Source organism: Anomalospiza imberbis, chromosome 1 (assembly GCF_031753505.1).
Source record: "Anomalospiza imberbis isolate Cuckoo-Finch-1a 21T00152 chromosome 1, ASM3175350v1, whole genome shotgun sequence".
Classification (NCBI taxonomy): Eukaryota; Metazoa; Chordata; class Aves; order Passeriformes; family Viduidae; genus Anomalospiza; species Anomalospiza imberbis.
Genome location: NC_089681.1, coordinates 33,426,451 through 33,448,546, shown reverse-complemented (window position 1 = coordinate 33,448,546; position 22,096 = coordinate 33,426,451). Strand labels below are relative to the sequence as shown.

General features: G+C 37.6%; 1 protein-coding gene across 3 annotated transcripts in view; it reads right to left on the bottom strand.

The window, feature by feature from the left end:
• The window catches only part of NCOA2 (nuclear receptor coactivator 2), a 189,482-nt gene that overhangs the window by 161,689 nt on the left and 5,697 nt on the right, over nucleotides 1–22,096 (bottom strand). For 2 of the 3 annotated variants that reach the window (XM_068186972.1, XM_068186965.1), the window contains exon 2: nucleotides 17,923–18,002. The exons of the other annotated variant lie outside the window; for it this stretch is intronic. The gene's annotated coding sequence lies outside the window, so the exon portion shown is untranslated. The remainder of the gene's footprint in view (nucleotides 1–17,922; nucleotides 18,003–22,096) is intronic. 3 annotated transcript variants of the gene reach the window in all.

Sequence of the window (22,096 nt, the reverse complement as noted above, 5' to 3'; positions counted from 1 at the left end):
ATGCAAGCTCTTACAGCTATTATGGGTAAATACTGTTCCTAAGCAGCAAATGACATGGGGTCAAGGAATGCTTGCTATTCATTATATACTTACCTTTGTCAATAAGAAAGGTATTTTAAAAACAAATGCAAGAGGGAAAAAAATTCTTCCCAATAATTCTCTACTTGACTCCATCTCAAAGAGTTAATTATTTTGGTATATCTTGCTGATTTAAATAAACCAATGTTTTTCATTTACATCAAACACGAGTTCCAGTTACACTTTGTACTTGAGCACATGAAGCACTAAAACCTCAGGATGTGGTCCCATTACCATCTTCTTATAGTCCATACAGACTAACAAGAAGTTGGAAGGAAAATGAAAATACTATATTGATATAGGTTTTGAACTTATTTTGTTTATTTCTAAAATAACGATTGAGAGCAATCATTTGTACCATGGGACAAAAAGGAAAGTTGTCCAAGATTACACTACCTAGCTGAAGATTTTATATATCATTATAGTCATCATCTCCTGGAAACCAAAGGAGCAGTAATAAGAGTTAGTCATAAAGACTCCAACCTAGCTTCCTGTTAAATATATAATCATGTTGCAACAAAAACACATTACTTTAAAATAACCTTCCTTAAAAAGTATGCCTGAATTTTTTTCTGCTCTAGTCAGGAAGCTAAATCAGGTCTGCATTCATTCACATACTAGGCACATTGTGGCATTTTATTTAAATGCTAAGGAAGGTGAATGAAGAAAGTTTTCACTAGAAACTAAGTTTATAGTTCAGTTGTTGGGATCCTTTTAATTTGCAAAGTTAATTTCTGCCTTGATGTTATGAAGTAGAAAAGTTTTAGTCTCTCTGAAAATGACTTTCAAGACAGAAGAGGAGACAGGTGAGACTTAAGGGATAAAACTATGACTCTTGGTTTTCAAAGACACTGCAGCAGGCACTGGACTTGGTGAGTCCCAGTGGAAATGATGGGCTTCCTAACCCCAGCAGGAAAATTTTATGAGGTGTCATTTTATAATATAAGTTGAAAGAAAGTCTTCCATCCACTGAAATTCAGAAATAATGAAGCCTAGGCTAAAACTGGCTAAGTACAGCTGGCCTCACCAGGAGTAGCAGACCTGACCAAGGGCATCTTCTACCACACAGAAATGTGATGTACACAAAACTGGCCAGTAACAGCTTGAGTTTGTGACACCTGCCTCTACCATGTTACCATGCAAAGGACTTTTCCCCTCATTTTACTGAGTAACACTTAGTATAGACTAACTGCATAAATCTCACTGCTTTCACTCATCCAAACAGCAACTAAGCACATAAGAAAAGTTCTCATAGTGGTGTAAACCTACAATCACTTGTGGCAAAAGATATATACATACATATACCTCACTCTTTTCTGTAAGTTTTTGTTATCACCAAGACTATTAAAATGAAGCTTTCCACATGAGCAGTAGCTCAGTGAAATATTACTGCCACTTCAAATGCTTTCTGTATAATATCAAATACCACCAAGGTATTTAATCAGATTGATTATCTGAGGCTGAAACAAACAACTTGCAGCACTGACTGTCAAAATCATTACGTTAGATGTGGGGAAGGACAAATGAAGGCCTGTACTGATCCACTGCCAGAGAACACTGTACATTTTTCTTTCTGCCTCTACCTTGAAAATCAAGAGACTGAGGAAAAATAAAAAGGATGTTAAGACATGACATTATGGATAATTCAAAGTTGAAAAACAAGACTACAGCTATCAGCAGTAACTTTAATTTTGTACAATGAAACTATCTATAACTTGCATATTTAAGCTGAATTTCTCAGTGTATGGAGTTTTTCACACTTTTCTATAATGAAAGGGAGGTGTAAATTTTAAATACCTATATACATTACAGAAGATTATATTAATACTGTACATGTTTTTTTCAACAGATTTTGAAGCACATAAAACAGTGTCTTTCTATAACTTATCCTCTGATTTTTAATATAAGAAGCCTTAAACCGCATAATCCCTCTGCTGCATGAAAAGGTGTTTCAATCCCAAGGTGACAAGCACAGAGTAAGGAGCAATGAGATTTAGCTTGACAAAGATGCACTCGACTGACTTCATGCCCTCAGCCATTCCTAACTTTGCTTTCCCATAATGATTTTCTGATGCCACACAAGGGCTGCCAACAGGTGAGGTCCTTCTTTCACTAACAGGATGACAGTCATATACCTGATGACATAATTTCTTATACCTGGCAGAAGCACAGTTCCTTTGGGGCAGTGAGTGGAAGGGCAAACACACACACATTATCCCACAAAATCACACAAATGGGTTTTATCTCAGTCGTGATCACATGGGTTTCACTTCCTTCAGAAACCAGCCTAAAAAGGACAAAGGTAGGGAAGACAAATAAATACAAAACTATCAGATTACCAGATTCATTTATTCGCACACCTTTTTATCGCTCTCCTGCTCACTTCTTCAGTAATTTTTAGTAAGCTTACCCTGTTACATTGTACTGATCATCAAAGAGAAGCTTGGGAAACATTCTGGCATCCATGTAATTCCTGTAAAAACACTAGGAAGTATAATCCTCTCAAAACAAGGATCCTAGGGAACTAGGGAAGCAGTATTTTGGCTTTTTACCAACCATTTCACAGCAAAGGTAATTAGTAAGTTATTTACCATTAGAAGCAACACCAGCAGAAATTCAGCTTCCCTCACTGCTTTTTCTCTCTTCTAATGATGCCAAGATTGTGACAGGCTTACTTAACATGGTTATTGTTTTCAGTTTCAAACCATTATACTTAATTAAGTTTGAGCTCTAGATGATCTGTCTTAAGCAATCAAACTAACCAAAAATACTCCAACTCCATTCCCTCACCTTTTTCCCCCCTCGCTATAGCAACAATGCATCAGAAACACTTCAGAAGGATTTCACTTGTGCTGAATGGCTAGGATTTGGTAAGTGCATGCGATAAGCCACTTTCAAAATAAATTACATAGCACAACATATGTTTCAGTAACAGTAAGCACCCAGATTCTGGTCAGTCTTTTCATATCAAAAGAACACTATGTATCAGGAGCAAAAGTCTGTGACAGAAGTCATCTTAAAAACAACTAGATGAGTAATAAGTTGCATTTCATGCATATTCGGTACAGTATTCCATCACCTGACAAACTGGAAGAGCCGCCCCTCTGTCTCTTGCACAAAAAGCTATTGCCTTCTGGGATCAAAAAGCATCAGACATTTGCAAATGCTTTAAAAGTTTTACATAATACATAGTCACACATGCCTGGGCACACATACACCCCCATCCTAAAGGAATTCCATGATTTCCATTCAAATGCTGAAAAGATTCAGAAGAGCTGAAAAGATTGAGACACTGATCAGCATCTCGGTACTCCCTTCAAGAGCCAACAGGAAATGATAACTAATGAAAAACTCCAAATATTATTAATACAGGAAAACATGTCCAGCTTTGACAACCAAAGCAGTCATGGAATAAACACTTCCATCTTCAGTAGCTGCTAAAACAAACACTCTTTTACAGGCTTTGACAGAGAACAGAATTCATTTCCCCTTTACAGCTGCAGTGTTTCAAAGTCAGTTAAACATCAATGTGACAGCCTTACTTGTGAGAGCTCAGACATTTACTATATTATCTTAGCTGGACATGAGCAGAAAGCAGAGACTGTGAAGGCAGAGAAGGCAGGGGGGAGAGAAGGAAATCAAGATTGTTTTTCTTAAACACCTTATGAAGTGTTCATCTTAGTTTTTGCCAGAGTGTTATTTTTCTTGCTCATTTATTCTGTATTTAAAGACCCAGCTAAAACAAACACAGCACAGATCTGGAAGGCAAAAAGTTCACTAGGATGGAGCTTCTTTGCACAGATACTACTGAACCACCAACTTCTCGCTCTGTCATACTGTGCTTCTACAAATGAAACCCAGTTGACTGAGCTACTATCAATGCTTACAAATAAACTATCCTATTTGCTGCTAGTCATCATCCTACTGATTTTCTCATTAATATCTAGAAGACACAGTTTAGTCTCTCACCCTAATTTCTGCCATTGACTTTCCTGTACGACCCCTACCTCCCAAGACCATTTTGAACCTTAACATATATTAATTTCACACAGAGCAACAAGTATGCTAAGTACTTAATAGTAAGCAGCTAGGAATATTGGCCACATGTCAAACCAACCCTAACAATGGCACAGGCCACTTAATTGAGGATCATGAACAAAGATTAGACACTAAATAACTGTAGTAGCCATTTGCAAATTGAAGTTCTGTGGAAAGCTGGCTGCTTACATGATTATGGTCCTGTCTACTTCCAGGTATTCAATTACATTAAACGAAATTAAAAATACATCAATACATGTTCTTACTACTGGTTTCACATGAAAGCAGTTGTTGCCATTGGGAGAAGTGCTGTGATCACAAAGAGAAAATGTCTTATGAATTACTTAAACAAATGGTTTGCTGAGTGACTAGTTCTTTCATGACAAATGATACCTACAATACTGAAATGTTTTCCATTTGGATTGTGAACATATTTATCACTTCCCTGGGCATGCTATAAGCAAGCTTGAAAAAAAGAAAAATCTGTATTTCTTCTTTTATTCTTAATGGTGTTTTGCACATAAAACTGAAGAAAAGGCATATCTGAAATACAGCTTAAACTACAGATCTACTGTTAAAAATAAAATGGAGAGAAAACAGTAGCTAGCAAAAACTAAACATTGTCACATGAAACAGTCTGTGTAAGTTATGTTATTACGTGGTATTCTTCTTTGCTTCTTTGAGCCAAGTTGGAATTTCAGAGCAAGCCTGAGGATTTGTGGCCATTTCATTTGGCAAAACATGTAACCTTATATTCAGGAAATCTCCAAATCTCAGCTAATCAGAGTTTGAGCCACCTTTCACCTTCTGAAGGGTCACTTCACAGTTAAGGGGAAGAGAAATCAAGACGGACTTCATCTGTCAATAATAAAATCACTCTTCTTCACTCTTCATAGGAGCCCAAATCTGAGGATTTCTATTTCACAGTAATACTCTGAAGTTTCTGTCTGACCACTGACTGACTCCCCACACTCCCCTCAGACACTTTGGTTAATCTTTCCCCCTAGGAAAAACAAGAGAAGCAAATAAAACCCTCCCTAGCAAAAGCATTTTACCTGTGCTTCTCTATGCCACCCTCTTCCCCAAAAGCTCGAATGAGTGACATCCAGGGAATGCTGCCTGAGCCAGACTCATGAGATGAGCTGGCCTGTAACTCTGCCTACCACAGAGAGATGGTGTGTGTTGGTTTAACCCTTTGCTTGCTAAATCTTAGTGTTTGGAGGGCTGCAGAGGTTTTTCGGTGCTGTGCTGCTGCACTCTCCTCACTCCAGCACCACTATTTTTAGTAACCAGCAAATGGGTGGATGTAGGACCTCTCCTATCACCAGAAAGCTATCCAGCTTGAAGTGGACAAGCAGCCCAGCTCATGCATGCTAGTAATTCTTCAGATAGAGGCTTGCAAGCCCAGCTCTGCCTGCTTCTGCTGCAATTAGCACTTCATTACATCAATTTTAATGCAGGAGAGGTCTTTTTTTTTATCTTTGGTAAACAAATCTTTGATTGAAACACTGGAAAACAAATGTGCATCCTTTATCTCTTTATAAACCTTATTGCACTATGTTAGTTACATATGTGTCAGCTCTTAGAGAGTGCAAAAAAACTTTCATATCCTAAAAAAATTCCTTTCCCCTACATGTGTACAAAACTGATGACGATGCTGTTTTACCTAGTATTTCCTCCCAAAATTACAAATCCTCAGATTTAGTTAAGACTTTAATTTCCGTATCAATTACCAACTTCAGAAACATGACACAAGACATTGAAATACAATTTAAAATTTATTTCAAACTGATGCATATCAAGCTACACCATAATAAATATAGCTTCATTAATTAAAAAAAGGAACAAAAAATTCCCAGAAGCAACAGGAAGTAAATTCTGTTAAATATGCAATTTGAACTATGTATAGACCCAGTTACTCAAATCAGAAATCTTAAGTGAAATACAGGCACGTGGTGTGTGGCAGATTGGCAATGGAAAGTTCTGTAGGACAGGCTACACTAAGAACGGTGCTGGAGCTGAGCCCATGACTCATGTCAAAACCGATGTCAAAAAGTCTTGTGAATTTTCTCAGTATAAGCAATGCACACTGCACAGCTTGTCTCCATTCAATACTCCTCACCATTAAAAATGATGCATTATGCTAAGCTTTCCACTGTCTTAATTTATGACATCACAAAGTATGGATGCTTTTTAAAAATTCAATTTAACTTGTAAGACAGAGAAAGATGCAATTTGCTGCAATATGACTAGTTTTGTTATATGGCTTTTAAAGGTGAAGTGTGGCTGAAAAAAAATGTAACAGCAATATGCATTGCATTTCCAATATAAAATAGCGAGAAGTAAAATGTTAAAGTGAATTATTTTTTAACTGAAAGTCCCCTGCTTTTATTCCCTGAAATTCAAGTTACTAAATAATTGCCAAAACTTCCTTCATGTATGACACAGCATAAAACAGCTGAGTACTTGTATTTCAGTGATTTGCAAATTAATTTTAAATGTTGTGGCAGGATAAACTTTACATGCATAAATTTGCAAAATATAAAAGCTGCTTCTTTATCTACTTATAAAAAGCAGAACTCCCTTCAGTTCCAGTCACGTGAATTTTATTTCATAATCAATTTTATTATGAAAAAAATAAAGATTCTTCCTGTTGGGGCACAAAACATTTGTGCAAAATAAAATTTCTCTGTGCATAAATAACACTGAAGACAAAACAAATTGTAAAACCCTAACCCCAACTCCCCCCCACTTAAAGAAGACATTTCCCCCTTATCCCTCAATTATATTAATCTCCAATTAGAAAGCTGATGGTCAGTTAAAAAAAAATTTAAAAAAAACCAAAAAATCCCAAACCCAAAAAAAACAACAACAACAAAAAAAAAAAAACCAAGCCAAAAAAAAAACCTAATCACCACCCTACCATTTCAACCTTAAGTTAGATCTTAAAATTAAGCCCCATTCATACAAGGCCTCAGTCATCAGGTCACAATCCTAATTTAAAACAACAAATTTTCCCTTTTGGCTCCATTATAAGATGATAGCTAGCACCTCTAGTAATTTAAAGACATCCCATTTTCCTTGAGGTTAACCAGACAGCAAATCAAATAATCCCACAGAGGATTCAGAGCAGGCTTGACCCATTATTGAAGTGTTAAATTAGAATTTCAAAGAGTAACTCCATAGTCACCCTTCACAGGGATAATTTTTAATTCTTCTCCTGTGAAATGTGAAGTTAAGTCAATACTTGGTGTTTTATCTCATAACAAAAGCAGACAAAAATACTGCTAACTCAAAACAACCTAGGTTGATTCTTGTTTAATAAAACAGCAAAAGACCACTGCTTAAATGTTTTAATAGGCAAGTTCTCTCTAGCATTTTTTTACAATTTCAGTATTAATTCATATTGGTAGAGAGAAGGAGGCATTTTATTTACATTTTATGAAATTAAATGCATAAATATATTTATGTTCTCAACACAATCCACAAATGCCAATGAATCTGAATTTTGCATATGGAGAAAATAATGAGGATTGACCCCATTTCACAGCTAAGAAAATGAGGAACTTAAGCTCAAGTTATCGGTTTAGTACACTTCTGGCAAGCCCAGCATTGAAGAATAAGTCCCTGGCTCCCTAGCACAAGGTCCATCCCTGCTGTTAACTATGCAAATTCATTCCTATGGCTATAATTAGAGGGAAATTTCAATCACATGCAGGGGCAAATATTCCAAGTCCCCAAATTCTAAAAAACATTCCTGCCACCTTAAATAAACTATTGGTGGAATTTAAAATTTAAAAAAAAATCCTCAACAATATGTTCAATTTTTGTAGCTGACCCTAAGCAAGCCTAAAAAAATCATTTTAGCTGCCTGTTCAACAACAGCAGAAGCTTAGCACAGCAAGGGCCACAGAACTCATCACCAGCATGGCATAAGAGTGGTTGGTATCACCTGGTATCCTAAAAAAATCAACAAGACAGAACTAAAAACTGATACTGTAACCAGTACAAATTACAACATAGAAATAAAATACACACAAAACCGCCACACATTTCTAATTATTAAAATATGCAATAAAATTCTCATGTTGTTGCAGATATGCACCCTCACAGAAAACCATGTTACATTAATTTATTCTCCTCCTCAAGACATAGTCTGTGTAAGAAAATACTAGTTCCCTTTTACTGACTTCCTTCCCTGCCAGTGGTAAGCAAAATACTTTAAAAAACAATAAAACGCAATGTTGTCTTTACATTCAGCTAATGCAAGTGAAATATTAGCAGAAGCAGGTTTGACCTCATATTGGATTTTACATTTTCATCTTTCCTGTACTGCCAGTTAGCTCAAACTTTCTGCAAGAAATCTTATTTCCCTTCTCAGAATCTCATCTCTTAAAAAAGTCCCTACTCCCCTGAGGAAATTCTAAGGGCAGGGTCACCATCATCCTTTCTCAGCTTCCGCAACACAACTTGAGTAGAAATTATTTACACAAGTGTAGCAGAATTAAGTACAGCTCATTTATGAAGAAGTTACCACTATGCTTATACAGCAGTATTTCCACAAAATCAGAACAGTAAGAACAGTCTCCAAATCATGTCAATAGCAAGCAAAGTCATAGCATATGGCCCTTCCTACCATAACACAAAGTACTCCCTAGTGGGTTTAAATTTTTAGGAGTTCGGTTCTACCACTGCTGGCCACTTTATACATAGTTCACATTTTTACTTCTTAATTGCTCTGAGATATCTAAATAGGTCTCATTTTGATCTTTTCACATTCTCAAAACTCATCAGTTTTACACAAGAAAATACCTCACACTGACCTTAGCAATAGATTTGGAAAGAAAAGATGGCGTATGTAGTAGCAACCATGTGAAACTTTAATTGTATTACATCTTTGTAGTCAAATTCATCCATTTAATTATGGACAATCATACATCTGATACAAGGAGCAGAGCTGTGCCTATGATGAATTTTTTATTTCAGCCACTGAATGGGAAAAATATTTTAAAACTGTTACAGGTCGTGCAAATAGTCAATTCACCAGGAAAAAATGCCCTTGTTTCAGATAGCTTACTTCATGTCGAAGTAGGGTAAGCTATTCAAAGCATTAAGAACATCCACAAGGGGATGTAATTGCTAAATATATCTGTGAATGTATACCTTAGCTTCCTTTGCAGTACCTTCTCTGAGAAGAAAACCTTATGGGTAGCAGATAAATAAATTACATCTATAAAAGTAGGCACAAAAAGAAACTACTGCCCTTTACTGTAGGACACATGAAACAGATAGGATGCTCACCTCCAATGCAGGAAAATCAGTTCTCTGACAAAGTATTTACACACCAGTGAAAAAGCAGAGCTATTCCTGAGGCAGCAAAACTCTGCTCAGAAACTCTGAGCAGCCCAGAGAAAGCAGCCATCTCCCGAGAAGCAGGAGACCCAAAAGCAAGTCTCTGCTCTGAATCAGGAGCAGTGCAATTCCCTCCTCCATCTTGCTGTGCACCCACATCCCAGTGCTCAGAGGGTGGAGGCCTGCTGCTATCCACCAGCCTCTCCCTGCTTCAGCAAAGATGGGTGTAGCCCCAGTGCCCAGGCCTGCTGGCGCATTTGCAGGCACAGCTCCTGCAGTCGCCCCGGGTGACGTGGGTGACACTCTCAGCCACAGCTGTGAAATGCTGGCCACCTGCCCATCCCCAGCTTGGCACAATGGGGAGAGGCAGGGCCACCCTGGTCCCAGGAGCAGCCAGGGATTGAGACCAAAGGCCAGGAAGCAGGGAGCCATCTGACCCATCAGCTGTCCCCCTACCCAGGGCACAGGCTGTGCCACTGAGATGGTGGCCCTGCAAGAGCCCTCTCCTTGCACCCTGCAGCAGCTCCCACTCAGAGCTGTACCCATAGCCACGCAGGTGGCTTTCCCGTAGCTAACTGAAAATGCTGAGTCTTGATGTGACTCTAGCCTTGAAATCCAAAACTTTATGTCAGAATTTCCTAAGTGAGCCATTACAGCATTTCTGATTAGCAGGAACTTTTACCACCTTCCTCAATGAAGCTACTTATGAAATTCCAGCCAACTCATTAACAGCTTTACACTAGCCAAAAATAAATTTTCAGTAAGCAATTCCTCCTCAAAATACACACACTCAAGTAAGTTCAACTCTCTAGAAAGAGTCTCACAATCATGGATCAAGTTGTCCTGACACAAAACATGGGACTATCCCAAAGCTTTACAAGATTGTATCAGAAGACCACAGAACAGTTTTCCTGGAAGATGGGGGCAGAAGGAAATAGCTCAGAAACCAAGTGATGAAGCAAATAAGAGGACAAGTAAGTAAGATGCAACTTTGATAACTACTGTTACTGGAATCAAGTACAGCAGCACAGGCTGCTAAGGTTTTTTCCCCTTTTAGTGCCCACAGTACCTAAAACAGGACCCGAGCACCATATGCATGGTTCCATGCCTTTATTCAAAAATAAATACATACTATTGTGAAACATATGTGCTATATACAAAGCACATCTGGCACTAACCAACTAAGGCTGAAAATTAATAGAACAAATCTATTTAACCATTTAGGTTGTGGCACATAGCCTGTGGTGTACAGTAGTGGTGGTAGCATGATTGGGTGTGACAGTGGTGGAATAGCAGGTGATACCTCATATAAGATGGCCTGGTTTGGGGTGGTTTGGGTTTGGGTTTTTTTTTTGGCTTCTGTAGATTTGTATTGAGTATGTTTTAAGAGTGGCAACAATAGTGTTATACAATTTGACTCACTGGTATTGGTTCCTTAAATATTTCAATGCTGATGTAGTGGGTTGACCACGGTCAGATGCCAGACACCCACCAAAGACCTCTCTCTTACTCCTTTCTGCAGATGGACAGGGCAAAGAAAGTATAACAACGGGTTCATGAGTTGAGATAAGGACTGGGAAGGATCACCCACCAAACACCATCACAGGCAAACCAGGTTAGAATCAGAGATATTAACTGAATTTGTTGCTAAGAAAATCAGAGAAGGATAATGAGAAGTAAAATAAAACCTTAAAAACACCTTCCCCTCCCCCCTCCTTCCTTCCCAGCTCTGTCTTCTCCCCCATCAGCGCAGGAAGAGACAGAATGGGGGTTGTGTTCAGGTCATCACCCATTGTCTCTGCCACTACTTAGGGACAAAAGTCCTTCCCCTGCTCCAACATGGGGTTCCTCCCATGGGAGACAGTTCTCCACAAACTCCTCTAAAGTGAGTCCATCTCAGGAGCAACAGTTCTCTACAAACTGCTGCAATCTGAGTCCATCCCATGGGCAACAAACTGCTGCAATTTAGGTCACTCTTCCATGGGATGCAGTCCTTCAAGGACAGGCTGCTCCCCTCTGGGTCCTCCACAGGATCACAAGTCCTACCGAAAACCTGCTCTAGCATGGGCTCCTCTCTCCATAGGTCTGCAGGTCCCTTCCAGGACCCTGCTCCAGCATGGGCCTCCCATAGGGTCACAGTCTCCTCTCAGGCACCAACCTGCTCCAGTGTGAGACTCCTCCACAGGCTGCAGGCAGATCTCTGCATCCCCATGGATCTCTGTGGGCTGCAGGGGCACAGCTGCTTCAGCATGGCCATCACCACAGGCTGCAGAGGAATCCCAGCTCTGGTGCCTGGAGAACCTCCTGCTCCTCCTTCTGCACTTACCTTGGTGTCTCCACACTTGCTCCTCTCACACATTTCCACCCTGCTCTTCTCTGCCCACGATTACAACTGCGCAAGGACTTTTTTTTCTTCTTCTTAAACGTTAACTCAGAGGTGGTACCCCCGTTCCTAACTGGCCCAGCTGTGAAGCTGTGACCAGCAGCAGGTCTGTCTTTGGCACACCAGGGGTTACTGACATAAGTGCCAGAAACTCGCTGAGCATACTCACTGCTGGATGAGGAGGAAGCTTCTCAAAGAATCTACCCGTTACCAAAGCTTGGCCATGCAAACCCAATACAGCTGATCAAGAGCCTAGAACTTGGATATTGACAAAAGAGCAAGCTCATGAGGAAGGAAAGACTAAAATCACAGTCAGGGACAAAGAATATTTTAAACATTACTATTCATGCATCAAGCTCCATGTACCATTAGCTACAGATAAACCCTATTCCACCCCAGGATACATTCTGGAAGTTACATACTGTAACTCAAGACAGAAAAAGTTTTACATGAGTCTGTTCAGCAGGACTAAGCAATAAAAACACAGTTAACCAGGATCTGTGAAGAGAAGCCAAGCAAAAAACCACAACTGAAAATTGAAAGGCCATAAAAATTAACCCAAGTGAAATTTCATGTGTTGGCCACCTACTGTTAAAGAAATTTGATGGTTTTATCCCATTTTAAAATACTATTATAAACTGTGTCACCACACAGTAGTTTCAAGCTCACAACCTGAAGAAAGAAATGTAGGGGATATCTCACTCTCTTAAAGCAGTAAAATAGGTTCCTACAGATTGAAGGACAAAAGAATCCAAGGCAAAAAGGGATCTTCAGTTCTATGTGTTACTCATAAAGATAATGTTTTAAAGTTTAAGTGAGAACATTCAAACATAAGCTAAGAAAAATATGCTGGAAAAAAATGTGAATAGAAACATTTTAATTCCTCCTGACACTACTACAGCTTCCCTCTAGGAAAAACCAAATTGCAATAACTACTATAAAACTAATTATTTTCTCAATTCTAATTTTAAATATTCCTAGTTTGCCTATTGTCATTTTGAAAGATACAGAGTCTGGTGTACAGAGAATGCTGTAGTTTATTGATTTGGGATTACTGAAGGAAGAAAAGTACTGATAATGAAAAAAAGGCAAGAATCTGGACCATAAAAACAGATGCTGGAATAGGAGAACAGAGCATATTTTTCATTTATCATGGCCACAGTTGCAAATAAAGTTTTAGCAACACATTTACACACATATTGTAAGAAATACTGTGTACAGAAGCGTGCCAGTACCCTTTTTTGGTTGCAGTGAGATGACTAGAGGAGGTTTCTGTAACATATTTGAATAGTTAGAGCCCTGCACAATGATACTGTGATACTCACCAATATTTCTCAATCATTTTCATAATACTGAACGTCTGCGACTTATCTAGGACCTTTCATCTGAATTTTTCAACATCCAAAGTTTGTTTTAAAAAGAAAACCTGTAATTTCTTGGCAGTCCAGTTAATATAAAAGCAAATTAATGAGAGAGAAACACATCGTACAAGACTTTATATTATAATCATCTACAAATTTCCTTACCATTACAGCAGATAAGTCTTCTGAGCCTAACATCCCCACAATGCGGTATTAAAAAAATTCACCCACTTTAATGTACACAAATATCCATGAACTTTAAAGTATTGTATTATAATGCTGTCAAATAAACAGACTACTGGAATTCAATTTCCAGAAAGCCAAGGCAAAATCTACTAGCCTTCATCTGAAATACCAGTGCCATTTCCAAGCCCTGTATTTAATTAATACTATTTACTGTCAAGAGCCAAGCTGTGTAAATATTTCACTCTTTCCAATTCAGGGACTGAAGACAGGCCCAGAGGAAAATCTGCCCAAGTAAATGCATCTCATCTTCTTTGATGATGCAAGTGCTCAGTTGTCCTGTTCTTGACCCCTCTAGAATTCTGAGGCTCCAATACTGATGATACAATGTCATCAATCTATATATAAAATATACATTGATTTTCCACAGATGATAATGACAGTTATTTCTTCTGCTAATGCTAATACAGTATAACTTTGTCCATATAAAAGGGTTCCTATCAAGGTAAGAAATGAAAAATCTTAGCAAAGTCCATTACAAAGTCAAAACCAATATTTAAAAAGTGAATAAAATCAAGTTAGCAATCCCATTTCCTAAATATTTTTTATTTATCTCACTGAAACTGCAGTGTTCAAAATAATCTTCCAGGATATAACTACATACAAAAGGAAAGCTTCAATCAATTGAATGAGCATTTTCAATAATCCTGGATATATATTAAGTTTGGTTCCATCAATGCAGTTAAAAGTTCACTGACAGAGCACTCCATTTAAATCTGTTTACAGTAGTTAATGAGTTTTACATATATAAGAATAGTTTAATACAGCTTTACAATGAATTTGAACATTGTGGCCTCAAACTACAAAAGCACTTTAAAAGTACTTTCATTACTAACAAATCTAGTTCTGCTAGTTGCAAGCACAAGATTTCTCTCTACAGTACTCTAGATTTTCATAAAATTTAAAGGAAAGAAATGCAATATACTACATTTTTGTAAATTTCAACTTTTCCAAAAAATAATGTTTTTCATAAACTTCCAGTTCCAATTTTAGGGGAAAAAAGCTTTTAGAAGGCAATTATATAAATCTCAATAGATGCTCATTTCCTAATACTTCAGTTCTCGTCACACCACCCACACAGAGCCTCACTCTCAGATTAGGAGTATCATTTTAACGCTGATTACATTAAATTCACCATAATCAAGCATCCACTTTTACAAGCATCTTCATAGGCAATTCACATTAACTAATGTCACTACTGAACAGCAGTGACTGAACACAGAATAATCTTATCACATTTCATGCAAGACACAACTCCCCAGTTTTGAGGTCTAGCAATGAAAGCACATTCCCTTTATTTATCACAAACCAATTCAACACAGATTAAGTATCCTTCACAGAAAAGACCAGATTCATTAAAGATTACACAGACCAATATTTTATTTCAGCTATTTCAGAAATACAGCTTCTGTGGGAATTAGGGTGCTCTGAACTGACTCCAGGGTTCTAGGTAAGCACCATTCCAGCCCTGCTTTGTAAGCTCACAGAAGCCAGCTCCGCCTTGTTCAGGTTTGATACTTGAAATCTACTGTAAGTTCCTCATTTGCATCCTTAAATTAATACCCAAGGCTCTTAAAACTTGTTTCAATATAAGGCAGTTTTATTTTCAGTATTGCACTTTATTTTCTGACAGCATTCCCTTTACACAAACATGTATTAGGAGAACACAGTCAAAAATAAGACATTTGTCAGAATTTTCTGTATCTACTACAGCTGTAAACACCAAGCACTATAACTCAGAATAAAAAGACACACAAATATTTTCTATCACACTTGACACTAACTACAACACAAACGACAATGAAATCACTACAAAGTTAGATGGAAACAGACTCTCCAGATCAAGAGTGACAGAAAACTGAGATTTCTCTAATCTATGTTCCTTTTGTTAAGAACTAGTCCTTACAGCAAACCACTTCATGAAAAAAGGAGAGAGAGATAAAAAATGCTTTCTGACTGGTAACTTTTAGACTGGAAATTAAAACAGATTTTCTATCTGTTTGGGTTTTTTGTAAGTCTAAACCTACCATCATTCTAATCGCATCCCCTTTTTTGTGACCACACAGCAGCTGCTACCCACTACCTCAACTAACATGAAAAATAGACCAAATAAGCCTTAACTAGTAGGTTTATTTTCCAAAAGACTTGATACAGTGGTAGACAGGCTGAATGTGCACAATTTCAGTCAGACTCGTGGTGCAGTCTCACAACATACAGTCAAAACCAACATCTATAATTGTACAAGCAACACTAGTCAAAAGCCAAGGCCCAGATTTCTTAAATGACACTCCAACTGATGTGTCCTTCCAACACTAGTATAATTTCAGATGGGTATACTGGTTAAAATAAACAGCTACAGCTTTTTGGTCTTGCAACAGAGAAGGTGAACATGCAAGTATGTCAAATAATAGGGCTGAAGCCCTGGACACTCCAAACTCAATAGAAAGATTTCCAAGGATTCAATGGAACCAAACTTTTAAACTATTCTTTGGCTTATGGAACCTACTTTTGCTGAACTGTCTATAAGAGGAACACAGATATAACCACACACTTTAAAGTAAAAGGATATTTTGAGTGAAAACTACCTCTCTGCTTCATCCTTGCCCTGTAAATCCTTTCATTACAGGATTTTTTACAGTGGTGTATTCCTCAATGTCATCACCATAGACTTCATATACAAATATTCATATAATATTTGCTCTTTTTAAAGGTTTTGAACTTCCTAAACATAGAAACTGTGCTTTGGTCAGCACGTGTGAAGTTACCAGATTATTTTCTATCATTGTATCAACCAAATCTATAGTTTTGGTGCAGAATGTAGCAACACTAAGGAAAAGACAGGTTGGGGTTTTTTTCTCCATATAAATTAATTCTGAAAAAAACCCAAGTAATTATATGGAAATTGCTTTTTATTTTCATATTTCCCTAATGTATTCAGTTTTTTAATCGAAAATTGAAATTGAGACAACTGAAAACAAACATATGATCAACCTGACAACAAAATTTCATGTTCTCTATAGAGAATCCTGGCAGTGACATTTTTCTCTTTATTACATACACCTAACTCATTCTGAGTGCTATTGACTAGGAAAACAATATTTTAGAGTATTTGCATTTTTTTAAACAATTTGCTTAAATGATTACAAAAGCGGATCATTATTGAGAAGACCTGCACAAGTACATTATTATGCAGTCCAGGTAAGTAGTGTAAATAAATAATAACTAATATGGTGTAAGTAATAAGTGTAAATAAGTAACAACATCTCTGTGGCTAAGCATTTTCAATTAATATAAAACAAAAACAAATTATTAACCAGAATTATAAACTTCATTGAACAAAATGAACTTCAGAGTGTTTTATCTGAACTGAAAAGGGAAAAGACAGAAAAAAGCACTGGAAAACTGCTTAACCTGTTTTCTCATTCACTGATGCTAGAAAATTAGGGAAGTTTAAAGGAAAAGCATTGTTAATTTGCAAAAACTGCTGAACATAATTAACAAAAGAGGAAATGATACTTGATGTGGGCTTACATAATTTTACCCATACTTGGTTGGCATTTTATAAACATTCATCCACCAAACAACTAAAAACTCTTTCAGCAGGCTCATTTCCCACCTCTATATTTAGTGTGCAAGCCTCAAAAATACATATTTCTGACCTTAATAAGTCACTCTATGTGTTAAAAGACAACATTTATTCATGAGTACACTGAAAAGGTTCTCACATAAAATCACAAATGCGTATTTGTTGTAAAAGATTTACACCAAGTGAATATACTGATATATCAAACATACCTAAAATAAAACCACAGCATTTATATTCTACTTTCTTTCACTGCACTACCAAACTATTATTAGTCTGCATTTAAACAATCCGCAGGGGTCTCTTTTTCTAATTCTCAGTGGTATTATCCCTTCTTGAGAGCAGAGTTAAACAGGCACAGCACTGCCTGCTAGAGTCATAAGACAGTAATTCTTGAGCAACAAGCAGTTTAAATCATCAGTGTCATTATACCAATTTCAACCCTCAATTTAAGTAATTTATTAGTGCACAGAGTTGGATGGAAAAGCTGGTATTATTTCATATTCAACTTTTGCCATAAGACAGACCATAATCAGCACATCTGAAAAATGTCAATTCCTTAGTTACTGTATAAAATATCAAACTAACCTAATGAGACAGGGTGAAGGGATCAACATGTGATATTCTTTCTCAGCAGAAAGTCCCATTCCTGGTCCTGGCACCAAAGCAAGGACCCTCTGCTTCCATACCCAGTCTCACCATTATTTTCGAAGTTTCTAAAATGTCTTTCCAATCAGTGTACAGTATCCCGGGTTACTTAACACCAAGGTTTGTTCTGCTGTATCCACACAATCAATTTAAGACATCTCACATCAAACTCCCCAGTGAAGAAGATAAAACTGCAACACAATCCAATTAAATGCAATAGGATATAGACAACTCACCAAGACTCAGCGATGCAGACAATGATTTCTAGGGACTGTGTATGCAGGAGGCCTCACTACTCAGACACATCTCAAGAATGCTAGGAAGAAATTTGAGAGAAAAATATTAGTCTTTTTTTTTGGAGATGGGCATAGAAGAACAAAAATATGACATTTAGCACATTGCCGTTTTAAGCGTAACACAACTAGGGAAACACAAACTTTGTGGAACGTTATCTGCTTTTCCAGACATAACTACAACCCCTTTCCAGTTCCACAATCACTCCAGTCACACAACTTCCTTTCTACCTGCTGCCTACTGCAAATTCACAGCGATAGGAGCTAAAATGTTTACATTAACTTACACAGTACACAGCCTCTATTTTCACAAACGAATCTGTGAGAACTCAAAGTGCTTGGTTCCTTTTTTGGTTGACTGCTGGATTTGACAGCACATTAGTTTCAAATCTCTAAAAAAGAGAAACTGGTGTTCTTTCAACCATTATAAGTTGCATGTACAGAAGCATCCACTTACAATATTCCTGCCTCCACTTACAATACTCCTGACCCAAGTGACAAGTATCAGTGAACAGAAAGCCTTTCACTCGTATGGAGTCCCATAAAGCAGGAAAGAGTCCACAGAACAGAGGCCATACATTGCACAGCAAAATAATTCCTTCAAGGGAGGGGGAGTGTGCCACTGGCCACATAAATATTATACCTGAATTTCTGTTTGTAGGTCAGAGAGCACTTTATGACAAATGTATCCAAGCAAACCACCAAGGAGCTTTCTACTTTCCTATTCTGACAAACTAAAAGGCAGAACATAAAGCAGATGAGAACACAAATAAAATGAAAGATACGCTACAAGAGTCTTCATCAAAAAAAACCCACCATATACTAATTGTGCCTTGAGAGTAGCAGAATTTAGAATCAACCTCTTTCTTTGCCATTTCTGCCACCTTACAGGAACCTTCTTCAAACAAATTCTGCATAAGTTCTTTCAGTCACAGACAGGATACCACTAGAGTAACAGACTATTTAGGGGCACCACTAACAAAGAAGTGTTCTTATACAAAATCTACGCACAGAAGATAGGAGTACATTATTTCCTCAGGAGTGTCCAAAAAGCACACAAGCTCTGTGGCTCACTAACTCAGGGTCCTTGAGTGGGTCCTTGTTGACAGAAAAAATCATCTTGTCTTGGAAGAAAACTGTAAAATTTTAAAATATAATTGTAAAATTATTGTAAAATAAGTAAGCTACTAGATCTTTTGGCAGTTCAGAGACACCAAAGAAAAGCTGTAGTCTCAGCAGCACATGGGGGCTGCAGCCCCAGCCCACAGTGGGGAGACATTTTCCCCGGAGGGGCAGTAAAAGGACACTGCCTGTGCAACCAGGAGCATTTCCCACTCATCTCCTCTTTTACCTGCTGTGCACCAGTGAATGAGTACTCTACTACCATTTTGTTTCTTGACAACTAAGGTGGCTGTTCACTTCTCTTTTCTTGCTGTTTTTTCCTATTTTTTGCATCCCACCTCCTGGTCTCTGTGGCTTCCAATAAAGCCACTCAAGGAGTCCGTACACATGGCTTGTGTCATGGTCATGTGGCTCCTGACCCTTACAGTAGTGTCCACAAGGCCCCCACTGGAAAGGACAAGCTTTGCTGATTTTCATTTTTCTATTCATAAAACCTTTAACAATAATATTGTCTGAAAACAAAGACAATGCATTATAACTTCACACTAGAAGCACTACCTTCGCAACACAAAAGCACGACTAACAAGACCTCTCTTCGCAAAAAAACCTTGAATTATAGAGCAACTAGCGACAGGCACATGTACCTGAACAGCTGTATTACCTCGTGTATTTCTGATACATTTCTCTAACTAAACTAGACTGACAGTGAAGAAGAGATGAACATGAAGTTATGGACAATAAAATTATGTTAGTCCTTTGCCTTCCCTCCTGAAGCCCATTCTGCAGGCTGAAGAAAAAGCAAGCCAACTACCACCTATGTCTATGCAAATTTACACCAAACCCACAAGAATCAGGAGCTTCTAGGGATGACCCTCAGAACACAAGGGAACTTCTCTTGCAACAAGCCAGGTCTCAGAGTGGCATAACTCTGTTAACAGCGGTGCACAAAGGCCCACATGAAAAGCAGGTCACTGCCTCAAACAATACACAAATTATCAACATTACCTACAATATAAAAATGGAATGCATCACAGCCACACCTGCCATTTTCCAACACCACCATCCAATCCCCCATCCCACAAAGAGTAAGAGAAAACTCTTTTAAAGGTCAAAAAACCTCAACTAAAAACAATTTCTATGGATAGAACAGAGTAACACACCGTCTTCTGACTTCAGAACACTTTACGTATTTATTTTCCATTTGTGCACAGTCACGTCTTTCCCTTGTGGTCTCTATTCCAGGTACCTAAGGTGTGTTTACCTCCATTGTCCATAAAAACTTTATTGTGAACAAAACACACAACATCAATGCTACAAACTACAGTTAAGCTGAAAGGGAGTGGGAACTGCCACTTTCAGACACACTTGGAAGAGATCATCCACAGCATGCAAGCTTAGTGGGCATGAACTTGGTGAGCTTAGTGAGGCTTTTCTCATCTACATGCAGTCTTCAGGTTCCATCATTCCTAAACTAAGAAGAAAAGGAGCCACAAATGATCTCACTATCCTGCAGTTATCACTAGCTTCACACAGAACTGTAGCAAGAAAATATTTTGAGGCTTCATGAAAAATTCAGTACCTTTGTTTCAAAGTAACACTTTAAAAAATCTAGCAAAACAAGCAAAAGTATATTTGCACTGCAAATGCCAACAAAAATTGGCATGCAAATAAAATAAAAAAACCTTTAAAGTATGCTATTAGAGCTACATTTTATAGCCTATAAAGTATCAAAAAGTTAATTTTTTTTGCACCCCTGATAATAGCAACAACTCTTCTGGACTCATTTAAAGAAAATAGTACATTTCTAGCTATAAATTTTAATTTTGGAAAAAATACAGAGACTTAGACTGGAAGAAGAGCTTTTCTCCTTGAGAATATAATTGAAAACTGGAATTTATTCATTTATTTCTATACACTCAATATTCCTCCACAAAGAATCTATTTCAGAAAATAAATAGAACAGGACAAGGACATTGTTCATGCATGTACCTGGAGACCAAGGTAAAAAACTGAGTGAAACTAGCAAGTGAAATTAGTTGACAATAATCACATGTATTTCTCAGAATATGTAAGTACTTGGTCAGCAAGTCCTGACAATAATTTTGAAAGAGTAAAGAGAAAGGGCTGAAGAGCTACTTTGTGAACTCAAAGCATGGTGTAAGCAGAACAAAGAAAAATAATCTCCACTGTAGCCTAGATGATACTTGAACTCTCAGACTCACAAGTATTAAAACTTAAGACCTTGGGTTTTCATAGGGTTTCGGTTGCTTTGGCTTTTTTGGGTTTTTGGTTTTTTTATTAATTTCTAATTGCATCACACAGGCATATGATGAATTTGTAAGTTCATAAAAATATGTGTAATAAAAGTGCCAGCATATACTCTCAAATTTATTCATAGGCAGATTTTTCTCTATTCTCAAGAAGTTTTATTTTTAAATGCAGTTTAGTATCTCCTACATAATCCATGAGGTACAAATAGGTGACAAACTGCATTGTTTTTAATTGGAGTGATTTTCTTCAAAATCCATGGGCCAGGCTCATTAGAGATCAATACTGACAGCAATGAAAAACTAAATCTGTTCACACACAGATGAATTACAGCATAGGCGGAGTAAAATTCTATAATAATTCTGACTTAACAAGCAAAATGTTCTTTCACTTTCCATGCCCATTCTTCAGTCCCAGGCTTCTCCACTGAGGCAGCCAATAAAGCAGCCAATTGTGATATGCCCACTATAAATCCTACCCAAGAGCAACAATATGTCTTACATAGCTCACTAAAAAAGCATCAAAATAGCAACTCTCAGTCAACACTACAGCAGATATATGTTCTCACTATGTACCCTCATAGAAGCTCATGTGCTCCATACTACCTAAGATTTATGGTTAAATCAACACATTCGGTAGGTATTTTAATTAATTTGTTGCCTATACTCTCTGCCCTTTCATTAATCCAATAAAGGTTTCCATGTAATGGGAACTATTCTAGCAAAAT